This window comes from Aquarana catesbeiana, linkage group LG11 (genome assembly GCF_042186555.1).
Source record: "Aquarana catesbeiana isolate 2022-GZ linkage group LG11, ASM4218655v1, whole genome shotgun sequence".
Taxonomy (NCBI): Eukaryota; Metazoa; Chordata; class Amphibia; order Anura; family Ranidae; genus Aquarana; species Aquarana catesbeiana.
In genome coordinates this window covers 258,618,097-258,633,137 of record NC_133334.1, presented here as the reverse complement: position 1 = coordinate 258,633,137, position 15,041 = coordinate 258,618,097, and the positions used below count along the sequence as shown (strand labels likewise).

Genomic DNA, 15,041 nt, shown 5'->3' with positions numbered 1-15,041 from the left:
CAAGTGAACTGATTGAAGGTTTGTTTTGTTTAATGTTTAAATGTAAAAAAATTTCTGTATCACTTAAGGTTGCTTTCACACTGGAGCGGGCATGCGTTGATGGTAAAACGCTGCTAGTTTTAGCAGCGCTTTACCGTCATTTTAGAGGCACTATTCGGCTGCTAGCGGGGCGCTTATAACCCAGCTAGCGGCTGAGGAAGGGGTTAAATGCGCCCCTGAAGCGCCGCTGCCAAAACACTTTGCAGCCGCTTTGGCAGCGGTGCGCATTAATTTCAATGGGCAGGAGTAGTGGTATACACCGCTTCAAAGATGCCGTTTGCAGGACTTTTTTTTACATCCTGCCAGCGCATCGCCTCAGTGTGAAAGCACTCGGGATATCACACTGACACTGCAGGGGAGATGTTTTACAGGCACTTTACAGGCGCTCTTTTTAGCCCAAAAGCGCCTGAAAAACGCCCCAGTGTGAAAGGGGTCTAACTGTTAGATTTTATGAGATGAAGGGAAAAAAAAAAATCGGCCAAATATATCGGCCCAAAAAAAATCGGCATCACATATCAGAATCGGCCACCGCGATTTCTAAATATCGGCATCGGCATCGGCCAGAGAAAAACCCATATCGGTCGACCTCTAATCATAAGCCCCATACACACTATCAGATTTTCTGCTGATTTTTGTCCTCAGATTTACCAACACCATGTAGTGGAAGGGCCTGCCTGATTGCATACAAATTGAAACTCCTAAGGTTTGACCTCATATTATATGGTTTTGGTAAATCTGAAGGAAAAAAAATCAGCAGAAAATCTCATAGTGTGTATGGGGCTTAAGATACTAAGATCTCTAGGACTAAGCCCATTCTGGGTGACATGTATCAGCTAAGGAAGGAGGGTCTGGGCCAACCTCAAGGCCGACCACCGTAAGAAGGAGCTGGACGGACCCTATAACTGAGTTCTTTTCTGGGTGAAGCAGGCTATGGCGGGGAGGGTCTGGGAAGACCATTACAAGGAGAATCTGGAAGGGCCTATACAAATTGGATCACTATGACTAAGTCCTTTCCATGTGAAATGTGTCAGAGTAAGGATGGCCTGAGCAGACCACTGACAGACTTCTATGACAAAGATCTCTACAACTAAGCCATTTCCAGGTGAAACACATCAGAGTGAAAAGGGTCTGCGCAGCACACCATGAGGAAGGTCTGGGAGGACACCTATGACTAATATCGAAGATTTCTTAAACTAAGTAACCTCTTTCGTAGTGAAACACGTTAGAGAGTGAGGAGGATCTCGGCAGACCACTAGGAGGAAGGTCTGGGAAGACCTCTTTGACGAAGCCCTTTCAAGGTGAAATGCATCAGTGTGACAAGGGTCTGGGCAGACCACTACAAGGAGGGCCTGAATGAACCTCTACAAGTAAGATCTCTAAGCATAGTGGGCAGAGAACTTTGAGGAAGGTCTGGGAGGACCTCTATGACCAAGCCCTTTCTGGGTGAAGTGCGTCAAAGTGAAAAGGGCTTTAGCGGACCACTACAAGGGGGGGGTCTATGAGGACCTCTATGACTAATCCTACTTTGGGTGAAATGCAATTAGAGTGAAGAGGGTCTGGGAAAACAACTATGAGGAAAGCCTCGGAGGACCTCTATGACTAAGCTCTTTCTAGATGAAAGGCTTTAGGGTGAGAAGGATCTGGGACGCCCACTATGAAGAGGGTCTGGGAGGACCTCTACAACTAAGCCCTTTCTGGATGAAACACATCAAAATGAGGAGGGTCTAGGTAGACAACTACGAGGAAGGTCTGGGAGAACCTCTACGACTAAGCACTTCACTGACAAAACTCATGAGGAGGGTCTCTAGGTTGACCTTTTGTGTTTATTGTATGTAACAATAACATTTTATCAATGCAAATGTCATTGGAGTGCGAACAATCTATTAGCTTGTGATTTGTGGGAAGCAGGTACGCCATTCAGTTGGTGCCTGTGTCTATAGACCCTGGCAGAGCATGGACGTGGGAGCGGAGGCTTCTCTTGGTGTTCTGAACTACCATAAGATGTCTGACTTGTCAATCCAATCCTACTGATGTGATCTGAATGCTCCACTCCCTGTTGTCACTGAGGCTAAAACTGCCACCGGGGGGAAGTTATAAAGTTTATACACCTAGGAGGTGTACAAACCTGCAGCAGTCTCCTGAACCTTTTTGCCATGGATGAACTCGCACCACTCTGACAATTCCTGGAACCTTGCCGTCTCACTCCTGCCTCCTGATCATTTCTACAGACCAGTGAGCCCACTTATCCTTTAGGGCCAAGTGGAATAAGAGGGTGTGGGGTTTATCAGCAAGTCCTGACACTACCCAGAAGGCTTTGATAGCAAGGCGACATGCAGGGCATTTTGTGATTGGACAAGGGGCGAGTAAACCACAGGATCTCCTCTTGTCCAATCAGAGAACGTCTTGCAATCAGTAAAAAGAATTCAAAGCTTTTTCTAAATAGACAAGGTAAGGATTGAGTGACCCGCTATCATCACTGTACACTAGTTGGATGTCTCAGTTACAGTGCCGCAACAAAAGCGCTGGGGGAGGAGCCAGCAACAATGAAGAGAGGATTTGTACAGTAAGCAGCAGTAACCATCCAATACATTCAGCAATACCGTCAATAGATCCACTACTTTGAAAATGAATGGGCAAACCTTTATATATACTGTATATTTTATAGAATGAAGCAAAAAAAATTGGCTGAGGTGAAAAATGATAGTCAAATAATGAAAGAGCCACCAAAACAGATATTTTAGTTATATCTTCGGTAGGCTGGTGGACCAAGTCTTCCATTGATCAGGGCAGCCTTTTTCAGCCATTTTACTCTGAAGGAAACCCTTGAAATAATTTCAGTGAACCCTCTACTAAAATTAATTTATCGGGTGTCAGTGGGTAAAATGCACCTTACACTGGTGGTCAGTGAGAAGAATGTTCTTTACATTGGTGGTCAGTGGGAAAAAAAATGAACCTTACATTGGTGGTCAGTAGGATGAATGCCCCTACATTGGTGATCAGTGAGACGAATGCCCCTTATATTGGTAATCGGTGGGAATACCCATTACAATGGTGGACAGTGAGAAAAATGCTCCTTAAATCAGTGGTCAATGAGAAGAAGCCCCTATATCGGTGGTCAGTGGGAAAAATGCCCCTTATATTGGTGGTCGGTGGGCAGAATACTCATTACAATGGTGGTCAGTGGGAAGAATGATCCTTAAATCAGTGGTCAGTAAAAAGAAAAATGCCCCTTTCAGTGGTGGTCAATGGGAAGAATGCCCCTTATATTGGTGGCCGGTGGGAAGAATGCTCCCTATATTGGTGGTCAGTGGGAAGAATGACCCTAATATTGGTGGTCGGTGGGCAAAATACCCATTACAATGGTGGTCAGTGGGAAGAATGCACCTTTTATTGGTGGTTGGTGGGCAAAATACCCATTACAATGGTGGTCAGTGGGAAGAATGCTCCTTAAATTAGTGGTCTGTGAGAAGAAAGCCCCTATGTATCGGTGGTCAGAGGGAAAAATAGGATTTTTTAAAACAGCTTACCTGTAAAATCCTTTTCTTTTGAAGGACATCACGGGACACAGAGCCACAGTAATTACTGATGGGTTATCTAGGTATCACTGGTGATTGGACACTGGCACACCCTATCAGGAAGTTCAACCCCTTATATAATCCCTCCCCCTTGCAGGGATACCTCAGTTTTGTAGCCAAGCAATATAGTGTATTAGAAGAGGGGCGGGACCTCTGTGTCCCGTGATGTCCTTCGAAAGAAAAGGATTTTACAGGTAAGCTGTTTTAAAAATCCTATTTTCTTTCTCGAACATCACGGGACACAGAGCCACAGTAATTACTGATGGGATGTCCCAGAGCAATGCTACCTGAGGGGGGGGAACCACGACCAAGTAGGGTGCAATCAGACCTGAGGACCCTGTACCGCTGCCTGCAGCACACTACGCCCAAAGGCGATATCCTCATGCCTTCTCACATCCACCTGATAGAATCTGGTGAATGTATGAACTGAAGACCAGGTTGCGGCTTTGCAGATTTGAGCCATAGAGGCCCGGTGATGCACTGCCCAAGAAGCACCAATAGCCCTTGTGGAATGTGCCCTGATCTGAAACGGAGGAATCTTCTGTTTCAAACCGTAAGCTTGAATGATCAACTGTCTAATCCATTTAGAAATGGTAGCTTTTGACGCTGCCTGTCCTCTATTGGGACCCTCTGGCAGCACAAACAAAACATCCGTCTTGCGGATCTGAGTAGTTGCCCCTAGATAGGCCTTAACTGCTCTTACTACATCCAACGAATGTAGAGATCTCTCTTCCGGAGAACAGGGATCTGGAAAAAAGGAAGGTAGAATAATGTCTTGGTTTAAATGAAAATCAGAAACCACCTTCGGTAAAAAACTAGGATGAGGGCGTAGTACCACTCTATCCTTGTGTATAATCAAATAAGGCTCCTTACAGGAAAGAGCTGCTAATTCTGATACTCTTCTAGCAGAAGAGATGGCCACCAGAAAAATTAATTTCCTTGTCAACAAGACCAAAGGAATCTGACTTATTGGTTCAAAAGGCTGTTTCTGTAACACAGCCAGGACCAAATTCAAGTCCCAGGGGTTTAGGGGCGCTTTAACCGGAGGATTAAGACGCATCACCCCTTGCATAAAGTTTCAGACCAAAGAATGCAAAGCAAGTGGCCGCTGAAATAATACTGATAAAGCAGAAACCTGGCCCTTGATGGTACTCAAGGCCAGCTTCATCTCTAATCCCATCTGTAGAAAATCAAGGATTCTACCTATGACATATTTCCTGGGATGCCAACCTCTGGATTCACACCAGGTTATATAAGCCTTCCAGACTCTATGATAAATCATCCTGGAAGCTGGCTTCCTTGCATTAATCAAGGTAGATATGACAGGACCTGAGAGCCCACGACTCTTCAGAACGTGGGTCTCAATAGCCAAACTGTCAAATTTAGCGTTTGTAAGGCAGGATGGAACACTGGACCTTGAGATAACAGGTCTGGGCGTACCGGTAGGGTCCACGGGGAACCCACCGTCATCCTTACTATTTCTGCATACCAAGTCCTTCTGGGCCAAGCGGGGGCCACCAGAAGTACCGACTTCCTTTCCTGCCTGATCCTGCGAAGGAGTCGTGGTAGTAGCAGAATAGGCGGGAATGCATAAATCAGTGAGAACCGATGCCACGGAATCACCAACGCATCCGTCCCGCATGCAAGAGGATCTTTTGTCCTTGCCACAAATCTGTCTATCTTTTTGTTGAATCGGGATGCAAAGAGATCTACATCTGGAACCCCCCATCTTTGGCATATGGCCCAAAAGACGTTGGAATGCAGAGACCATTCCCCTGGAAGTAACTGCTGGCGACTTAGATAGTCCGCCTGCCAATTTTCTATTCCCGGGATGAAAACTGCCGATATGCATGGCACATGCATCTCTGCCCAGACTAAGATCTGGTTCACCTCTTTTTGAGCAGCTCGGCTCCGGGTGCCTCCCTGATGATTGACATAAGCCACTGCTGTGGCATTGTCGGACTGGATCCTGACCGGACAACCCTGTAGCCTGATAGTCCAGGCTTTTAGAGCTAGATGTATCGCCCGGATCTCCAGAATGTTGATGGGTAAGGTCCTCTCTGTCTTGGACCATACCCCTTGGACCGCAGCCTGTTCCAGAACTGCTCCCCAACCTGACAGACTGGCATCTGTTGTTACCACCGTCCAGGTAACCGGTAGAAAGGATTTCCCCTTCTGCAGGTTTTCGGGTATGAGCCACCAATTGAGGCTCTGACGCACCGCATGCGACAGGTGCATCGGAAAGTCTAATGCCTAAACCTTCTTGTTCCAGGTCGACAGAATACTGTGTTGCAGCATTCTTGAGTGAAACTGAGCATAGGGAACTGCTTCGAATGAAGACACCATCTTCCCTAGTAGCCTCATACAAAGGCGGACTGAGGGACCCTTCTTGGTCCTTACTGTCAGAATCAGCTCTCTCAAAGCAGTGATCTTTGCCTGGGGTAGAAATATCTTCTCCTGGCTTGTATCTATAATCAGACCTAAATACTCCAGTCTTCTTACTGGTTTTAGGAAAGACTTTTCTAAGTTGAGGATCCAACCCAGGTGTTCTAGATACCTGACCGTGGTCCTCAAGTTTCCCTTCAAAGAGGCTACCGACTGGTCTATCAAGAGCAGGTCGTCTAGGTATGCTATGACAGCTATACCCTGAGCCCTTAATCTGGCCAGAGGAGGAGCCAAGATCTTTGTGAACACTCGAGGTGCAGTGGCTATCCCGAAAGGCAGAGCCACAAACTGGAAATGGCGCCCTCCTACCTCGAAGCGCAGAAACTTCTGATGAGCAGGAAAAATGGGCACATGCAGATATGCATCTCTGATGTCTATTGATGCCAGAAATTCTCCTCCCTGCAGGGTGGGAACTACTGTTCGAATTGATTCCATACGGAAGGATTGAATCCTTAGGAATCGGTTCAGATCCCTTAAGTCCAGAATGGGCCTGACATCCCCATTTGGCTTTTGGACCGTAAAAAGGTTGGAATAGAAGCCCAATCCCTGGTCCTTTGCGGGAACTATCATAATGACCTCCTGCGACAAAAGTCGCTCTAACGCTAGAAGGAGCGACTGCTTCTTCTCTGGGTCTCTGGGAACATTTGATCTGAGGAACTGAGGAGAGGGGAATTCCTGAAACTCCAGCTTGTACCCTAAGGTTACCGTGGAGATTACCCATCTGTCCTGGAAGTCCTCCTGCCAGAGCTCTGAGAACTGTCGCAGTCTTCCCCCCACTCGAGTGAGCGGGGGCGCCCCCTCATGCAGAGGTCTTAGTGTTTTGCCTAGTAGGCTTCTTTCCCCAGGACTTCTTTTGTCCCTGGGGTTGACTCTTGTCTCTGGACCCCGATGGAGGCGGCCGTCGAGACTGCCTGGAGGCTGAAGCCCCCGGCGCTGGGGAAAGAGTCAGTTTGAAAGAGGGACGCTTACTCTTCTTCTTGACAGGTAAGAGAGTGCTTTTCCCACAAGAGATTCTCTTGATATAGTTATCCAAGTCCTCTCCAAACAACCTTGCACCACGAAATGGAAACCCAGCCAGTAGCTTCTTACATGGTGCTTCGACTGACCAATTTTTCAACCATAGGATTCTACGTATATGCACCAACCCCAGTGAAAGACGGGAGGTTTGCACGATAGAATCTCTAATGGCGTCAACCACAAAGCATAAGGCCGCTGGAAGGTTAGCAAACCCCTGGGCCTGCTGTTCAGGTAATACTTTGATGACCTGCTTAACATGGTCTCTTAAGTATTGACAGACTCCAAACGCTGCTACTGCAGGTTGGGCCACTGATCCTGCTAAGGAGAAAACATCCTTCAATAGGGATTCCATCCTTTTATCTACAGGATCCCTGAGCATCTGAGCATTGTCTACAGGACAAGTCAGGCTATTATTTACGGAGGAAATGGCAGCATCAATAGCCGGTATTCCCCACATTTTAATAAACTTTTCTTCCATCGGATAAAGTGTTGAAAACTTTCTTGGCGGAAAAAAACGTTTGTCTGGGTGATCCCACTCAGAATAAATAAGCTTTTCAAGTAAAGTATGAACAGGAAAAGCATGTGCTGCTTGGAAAGGTTTCAGTGACCCCAAAGCAGAAGAGGATTCTTTAGCAGTTTCAGGTATGGGCAACTTAAATGTGGAGCGGACCAATCCAGTGAGGATCTGCACTAAGACTTTCTCCTCTTGGGAAGTCGCAGAGGGTCCCTCTCCACCTGAATCCTCCGAAGAGGAATCATCCATCCCATCCCGATCCTCTGAAAGGGATTCATCTCCTTTATCCCAGAGCTCCTCTGTCTGAGGGTCTTGGGGAACAGAGGAAAGCCTAGTGCGTTTTCTTCCACTGAGTGAAGACGTAATCACGGCCATTAATCTTTCCTCTAGGCCATTAATGGTTGAGGAAAAAACCTCTTGTGTAATATATACAGGGGCTGAAGTGCCAGAAGCAGGTGTAGCCCCTGACCCCGATGGCTCTCCCTGGCTAGCCGTCCCTGGCCCATCTTTAGGGGGGGAGGATGCTGCCGACAGGGGGCCCTCAGAACCTGAACGAGATCCCCTAGTGTCTCTGGTTCCTGGGGTGCTTGAACCTCTTCTACCCATAGTGCAAAGCAACAAGGTGTGAGGTATACAAATGAACACTGCCCGCTGAGCGATGTAGTCTGGCTAAAAGCCTTGCTACCCAATGCTCAGTCTGGTGTTACTTCAGTAAATGCTGCCTAGGAGAATGCCTGTGTCCCACCTTACATGCGACCGTCAGCTCTGTGTCTCTCAGAAGGCTGTGTGCACCTGTACAGAGTGCCTCTAATAGCCTGCAGCTGGCCTGAGTGGGAGTCTAAGCACCTGTGCTGACGTCCCGCCCCCTCCTCTACCGCCCCACCCCCCCTCGAGTTTTGAAAAAAAACGAGCGCTTCCCGCGTTGCCAACTCTCCTGTCATGCTTCCGGAGAAAGGCTGGGGATGGGGGGGGGGAGGGAGGGAGGCTGGTAACAAGATCTGCCTGAACGGCTATCTTGAGAGATGGTGGCCATTAGGCCTCAGAGCCCGGGTGGTATAACCACTTTCTAGACCCCTGTGGCCCCTCTCTAGCCTGGGGGGGAACATTCAAACATGAAAAATCCCCCTTTCCACCTTACCTGTTTGCAGCCTGCTTGAGACGCTGGGACATAAACAGCGATTACAACACCTGAGACAGAGTCAGCATGTGTAGGTTTGTGCTCTTGGCAGCCCCCGGTGGTCACAATAGGCATAGCATGCATTTACCTTAAAGGAGAAAAGCCACTAGAACTCAAAAATTCTGTGGAATCTCCTCTTACCTTATCCAGCCGCAGGGTGCTGTTTACACAGACCCAATCTTCACCGCTCACGGTGGGCTCCGTTTAAAAAAACCGTCAGAGACTGGGGCCCCCATCAGTAGGGGGATCCAACAGTTCTGGGACCGTAAAGCACCTCGCCAGAAATTAGGAAGTTTAAAGCCATTTTCTGATCTGCGGGGTCCAGCTCTCTAAAAAGAGAAGCATTACGGGTAAAACCTCGTTTCTTCGGACACGAGGCCCGGGTACCATTCAATTCGGCCATGAAAAGACACTTTGAATGGATCCGGTTCGCCTGGCTTGCCCCAGTATAGGATCTTAGGATATTCCCTTTGGAGCTCAGCACAGGACATCTTTACACGTCCATCACCTAAGACACTGGCGTAAAAACTGAGGTATCCCTGCAAGGGTGAGGGATTATATAAGGGGTTGAACTTCCTGATAGGGTGTGCCAGTGTCCAATCACCAGTGATACCTATATAACCCATCAGTAATTACTGTGGCTCTGTGTCCCGTGATGTTCGAGAAAGAAAATGCTCCTTTCATTGGTGGTCAGTGGGAAGAATGCCCCTTATATTGGTGGTCGGTGGGCAGAATACCCATTACAATGGTGGACAGTGAAATAAATGCCCCTTAGATCGGTGGTCAGTGGGAAGAATGCTCCTTAAATCAGTGGTCAGTAAGAAGAAAGCCCCCTATATTGGGGGTCAGAGGGAAAAATGCTCCTTTCATTGATAGTCAGTGGAAAGAATGCCCCTTATATTGGTGGTCAGTGGGAAGAATGCCCCTTATATTGGTGGTCAGTGGGAAGAAGGCACCTTTCATTGGTGGTCAGACCACTGGTATCATGACGCTGACTCTTGCCAAGTGGCGTTGGCCCTGGAATTATCCCAGCACCATCAGATGGGAAGTCAGCCACAGTTCTAGGAATCCCTAGCAACTTCTGGACCCTAGTGCAGTAGTTCCCAACTGCCATGTTGCAGCTTTCTGTCTGCTCCGACAGCTACTGCTGTCAAACCAGGCTCAGAATGACTCACCAGAAGACTGAAGGCCCCCTCTGACTGTGTCAATGAAAAAGCCAGAGCACAATTATTACTTTTTATGAATGAAGGCATCCTAGCTGTAATTACTTGGTTGGTGGATTGAACTGCACCTGACGAATCTGAGATAGTTCCTGCGCTACTGTGCGCAAGACATGAGCAGAGGAACTGGTTGGCAGTCTTCATCTGAGAGTGACATTGGCTCCTGTCCTAAGGTAGGCAAGACCACTGACACCAATGATTTATGGGGCCATTTTTCCCCTGGGGTCCACTATTCCACTAACACCAATAATGTAAGGTAGACATGTGCACTGCCGAAAAATTTGTTCCTCTTAGTTTGTTTCATTTGTTTTGTTTTTTTTTCGTTTTTCGAGTCATTTGTTAGGATCGCAGTTAGTAAATTCGAAAATAGGAAAGAAAATCCAAAATTTCGAAAGAACCAAAACCCGATAATTCAAAAGAATAACTAAATAACCAATAATAACTATTAAATTATAGGTATTGGAATTTCCTTTCAAATTTGGCTGTTAGTGAACGTAACAAATAGGAATTTATCCGAAGTTACGAATTATCCGAAATATCGAATGCCGCATCTAAACAAAAATAGAACAGAACGAATTAATAATAAATAATAATAAAAAGTTATTACTATTATTATTATTGCTATTTATTATTATTAATTCATTACGTTCCATTTGTTTAGATACGGCATTCGTTATTTCGGATAATTCAGAACTTCAGATAAATTCGTATTCGTTACGCTCATTAACAGCCAAATTTGAAAGGAAATTCCAATACCTATAATTTAACCACTTCAGCCCTGGAAGGATTTGCCCCCTTCCTGACCAAGCCCTTTTTTGCGATACGGCACTGCGTTGCTTTCACTGACAATTGCGCGGTCGTGCGACGCTGTACCCAAACAAAATTGACGTCCTTTTTTTCCACACAAATAGAGCTTTCTTTTGGTGGTATTTGATCACCTCTGCGGTTTTTATTTTTTGCGCTATAAACAAAAGAAGAGCGACAATTTTGAAAAAAAAAAAAAGCAATGTTTTTTATTTTTTCCTATAATAAATATCCCCAAAAAATATATAAAAAAATTTTTGGTAAAAAAAAAAAAAAAAAAAAAAAAAAAAAATCGCAATAAGCGTATATTGATTGGTTTGCGCAAAAGTTATTGCGCCTACAAAATAGGGGATAGATTTATGGCATTTTTATAAATTTTTTTTTTTTATTAGTAATGGTGGTGATCTGCGATTTTTATCGTGACTGCGACATTGCAGCAGACAGATCGCACACCTTTGACACTATTTTGGGACCACTGGCATTTATACAGCAATCAGTGCTATAAAAATGCACTGATTACTGTGTAAATGTCACTGGCAGGGAAGTGGTTAAACACTAGGGGGCGATCAAGGGGTTAATTGTGTTCCCTCAGCATGTTCTAACTGTAGGGGGCATGGGCTCACTAGAACATGACAGAGAACACTGCTCCCGATCACTGGGAGCAGTAGATCCCTGTCATGTTGCTAGGCAGAACAGGGAAACGCCTTGTTTACAAAGGCATCTCCCCGTTCTGCCTCTCCGTGCCACGATCGCGGGCCACCGACCATCGACGGCGTGCGCGCGCCCGCTAGCCACAGATAACGCAGCGACGTACAGGTATGTTGTTTTGCGCACCCGTGTCACTTTGTGTATATCGGCGTGAGCCGGTCGGCAAGTGGTTAATAGTTAGTTATTATTTCAGATTTTTGCATTTTCGGGTTTTTTCGAATTTTCGCATTTCCGAATTTTTAAATTTCCGAATTTTTAAATTTCCGAATATTCGGAAAAATTCGTTAAACGGGTTTTCGTTAATTCGGATGTTTGCGAATTAAAATTTGTTGAAATTCGTTAAAAAAGGAATTTGGAATGAATTGCACATGTCCAATGTAAGGAGCTATTCTCTCATGGGGACCCGGTGACACCAATGGTTTAAAGGGCTATTCTCCCTTTTTAATACAAACTTTTCATTCCCATACTGTTTTCCTTTATTTAAATTTTTTTTTTTTTTTTTTTACTGCTGAAGCATGGAAGATCAGGAAGAATTTAGTGGGCATTTTCTATAGAATTCCATAGCTGAACTAAGGGCTGTACAATAGATGCCTCCCACCATGGTGTCATCTATTGCTAAAAGGCATCCTCCGCCCCTCACAACTGCTGTGGCATGTGAACATGCCTGAGAAAACTGGCACAGGTCTCGCTATCGGCCAACAATCAAACAAAAAGGGGTACTGGTTTGTTTTGGGGTGGAGTGACCCTATATTTAACCAGCACATTTTTTAAAGAATGCGACAACTATAGCACACTTAAAGAGACCCTGTCACCTTACCAGTTCAGACAGGTAGTAACAGAGTGTCCAGGTATTTTGCTGCAGTAGCAGAGCACTGCCCAGGCCAATTTTCCGATTTTAGTGCTGTCACAATTTTAATGACACTTAGTCATGCAACACTGCACCCAAATTAAATGTTTATCATTTTTTGAGACAGATAGAGCTTTCTTTTGGTAGTATTTAATCACCATTGAGTTTATTTTTTGCTAAACAAACGGAAAAAGATTTTGGAAAAAAAAATGCATTTTTCATCGTTTCTGTTAGCTGTTCTGTTTGCAAATAAATAATCTCTCTTCATAAATTTAGGCCAAAATGTATCATGCTATATTTCTTTGGTAAAAATAACCCAAATCAGTCTGTAGGAAAGTTATAGAGTCTGAAAACTATGAGATATATATATATATATATACATCTCTATCTATCTATCTATCTATCTATCTCATATATATATATATATATATATATATATATATATATATATATATATATATATATATATATATATACACACATATACATATATATATATACATATATATATACATATATATATATATATATACACACACACATATATATCTCTATCTCTATATATATAGATATCTATCTATATCTATATCTATATATATATAAAAACACATACACACTGTGTATATATACAGCGTGGGGAAAAAAGTATTTGATCCCCTGATGATTTTGTACGTTTGCCCCCTGACAAATAAATGATTAGTCTATAATTTAATGGTCGGTTTATTTTAACAGTGAGAGACAGAACACAAATATCCAGAAAAACAAATTTCAAAAAAAGTTATAAATTGATTTGCATTTTAATGAGTGTAATAAGTATTTGACTACTTGGCAAAACATGATTTAGTACTTGGTGGCAAAACCCTTGTTGGCAATCAGAGGTCAGACGTTTCTTGTAGTTGGTTACCAGGTTTGCAAACATCTCAGGAGGGATTTTGTCCGACTCCTCTTTGCAGATCCTCTCCAAGTCATTAAAGCGGGGTTCCACCCAAATTTTGAACATTATCTCTATGTATTCTCTTCCTTGCCTAGATGCTGACATGCTGTGTAAAAAAATTTAAATCGCCGTAATTACCTTTTTTTTTCTAATCTTCTTAGCACTTCCTGGTTTTCCTCCCATGGGAGTAGGTGTGTTTCTAGCCTCTCCCAGACCTCCCACAGTCCCCTGGGAGCTAGTCTCAGGCTTCCCAGCATGCATTGTGCAACAGCGTCATCACAACATCTCGGTGAATGCTGGGAGCACAGCATTCACCGCATCCAGGAAATATATGCTTGTGGGCTTCAAATGCCCACAATGAAGATGGAAACCGCCTTCAGTGAATTTTATAAGTTATTCTTTACAACGAAATCGGACACAGGCGGACTTATTACACAGAACATGTGAGTAGATAATCATGAGAAGAAAAGTTTGTGAATGAACTCCAAAAAAAAAAAAAAACGATAGATAGGTGGACCCCCGCTTTAAGGTTCTGAGGCTGACGTTTGGTAACTCGAACCTTCAGCTCCCTCCACATATTTTCTATAGGATTAAGGTCTGGAACTGGCTAGGCCACTCCAGGACTTTAATGTGCTTCTTGAGCTACTTCTTTGTTGCCTTGGCCGTGTGTTTTGGGTCATTGTCATGCTGGAATACCCATCCACGGCCCATTTTCAATGCCCTGGCTGAGGGAAGGAGGTTCTCACCCAAGATTTGACGGTACATGGTCCCGACCATCGTCCCTTTGATGCAGTGAAGTTGTCCTGTCCCCTTAGCAGAAAAAAAACCCCAAAGCATAATGTTTCCACCTCCATGTTTGACGGTGGGGATGGTGTTCTTGGGGTCATAGGCAGCATTCCTCCTCCTCCAAACACGGCGAGCTGAGTTGATGCCAAAGAGCTCGATTTTGGTCTCATCTGACCACAACATTTTCACCCAGTTCTCCTCTGAATCATTCAGATAACCTGTTCATTAGCAAACTTCAGACAGGACTGTACATGTCCCTTCTTGAGCAGGGGGACCTTGCGGCCGCTGCAGGATTTCAATTCTTCATGGCGTAGTGTGTTACCAATTGTTTTCTTGGTGACTATGGTCCCAGCTGCCTTGAGATCATTGACAAGATTCTCCCGTGTAGTTCTGGGCTGATTCCTCACCGTTCCCATGATCGTTGAAATTCCACGAGGTGAGATCTTCCATGGAGCCCCGGACCGAGGGAGACTGACATTGTGTTTCTTCCATTTGCAATTAATCGCACCAACTGTTGTCACTCTCTCCCCAAGCTGCTTGGCGATGGTCTTGTAGCCCATTCCAGCCTTGTGTAACTCTACAATGTTATCTCTGACATCCTTGGACAACTCTTTGTTCTTGGCCATGGTGGAGAGACTGGAATCCGATTGATTGCTTCTGTAGACAGGTATCTTTTATACAGGTAACAAGCTGAGATTAGGAGCACTCCCTTTAAGAGAGTGCTCCTAATCTCAGCTCCTTACCTGTAGAGAAGACAACTGGGAGCAAGAAATCTTGCTGATTGATAGGGGATCAAATACTTATTGCACTCAATTAAAATGCAAATCAATTAATAACTTTTTTGAAATGCGTTTTTCTGGATATTTTTGTTGTTATTCTGTCTCTCGCTGTTAAAATAAACCCACCATTAAAATTATAGACGGATCATTTCTTTGTCAGTGGGCAAATGTGCAAAATCAGCAGGGGATCAAATCT

At 44.7% G+C, this 15,041-nt stretch overlaps 1 protein-coding gene across 3 annotated transcripts in view; it reads right to left on the bottom strand.

The window, feature by feature from the left end:
- ZCCHC14 (zinc finger CCHC-type containing 14) overlaps positions 1-15,041 on the bottom strand; it is a 95,584-nt gene that overhangs the window by 27,826 nt on the left and 52,717 nt on the right. The window lies entirely within an intron of this gene.